This window comes from Lipotes vexillifer, unplaced genomic scaffold, assembly GCF_000442215.2.
Source record: "Lipotes vexillifer unplaced genomic scaffold, Lipotes_vexillifer_v1.1 scaffold272, whole genome shotgun sequence".
NCBI classification, from domain to species: domain Eukaryota; kingdom Metazoa; phylum Chordata; class Mammalia; order Artiodactyla; family Lipotidae; genus Lipotes; species Lipotes vexillifer.
The window spans coordinates 3,551,019-3,552,203 of NW_006772469.1; the positions used below are offsets into that span (position 1 = coordinate 3,551,019).

Genomic DNA, 1,185 nt, shown 5'->3' on the forward strand with positions numbered 1-1,185 from the left:
AAAAAAAAAAAAAAAAAGAAAAAAAAGAAATGGGGAGCGGGTTACCTAGTCGTCATGGAGGCAGTCTTGACTGAGGAGCTTGATTAGGAGGAACAGCTGGTAAGAAGGCATCGCAAAGAGAAGATGTAATTGCAAGCCAAAGTTCAGGGTATGAAGAATGCTGTCCCCAAGATTGACAAAAAGAGGAGGAAGCAACTTACTGAAGATGTTGCTAAGTTAGAAGCAGAAGTGGAACAGAAACATAAAGAGAAGCTGGAGCAATTGAAGCTGACTTCTAAGGAGAGTAAAATGGATTCTGTTGCTGTCAATATTTCAAACTTGGTTCTTGAGAATCAGCCGTTTGGGATATCAAAAGCACAAGAGAGACGGGACAAAAATGCTGCACTGGAGAAGGAGCGGGAAGAAAGGATAGCTGAAGCTGAAATTGAAAACTTAACTGGGGCTAGACATGTAGAAAGTGAAAAACTTGCTCAAATATTGGCAGCTAGACAGTTGAAAATTGAACAGATTCCATCTGATGGCCACTGTATGTACAGAGCCATTGAAGATCAACTGAAAGAACAGGACTGCAGTCTGACTGTGGCTGCCTTAAGATGTCAGACTGCTGACTATATGCAAAGCCACGTAGAAGACTTTCTGCCATTTTTAACAAATCCCAATACAGGAGATATGTATACTTCAGAAGAGTGTGGAAAGTACTGTGATGATATCATAAATACCGCTGCCTGGAGAGGTCAGCTTGAGCTAAGAGCCCTGTCTCACATTTAACGAACACCAGTAGAGATAATACAGGCAGTCTCCTCCTCTTGTAGTTGGTGAAGAATATCCCCCAAACCCATTAATACTTGTGTATATGAGACATGCATATGGCTTAGGAGAACACTACAATTCTGTTAAACGGTTGGTGAACACAGCTAGTGAAAATTGCAGCTAGTCTATAAAATGTTGCTGTTATGTTTTAGTACAGTGGGCTGATCTGAGTATTAATATCAAGTGTTGGATTGTTCTAAATGTTTCCAAAAAAAAAAAAAAAAAACCAACTACCTTACATCAGTTTTATGGCAAAGCTACTGACAGGTTTTTAAAAAATGTGTCAAAGAAACTTTCACCAATGTCCCCTTAGTGGTGTTTTAAAAACACTTTTAAGTCCCTTGTGGAGAACATCATTTATAGACCAAGATGGTA

At 39.4% G+C, this 1,185-nt stretch overlaps 1 pseudogene; it reads left to right on the plus strand.

Moving 5' to 3' along the window:
* Positions 1-45: 45 nt before the first annotated feature.
* LOC103070781 (OTU domain-containing protein 6B pseudogene) lies at positions 46-934 on the plus strand (annotated as a pseudogene).
* The last annotated feature ends 251 nt before the right edge of the window (positions 935-1,185 follow it).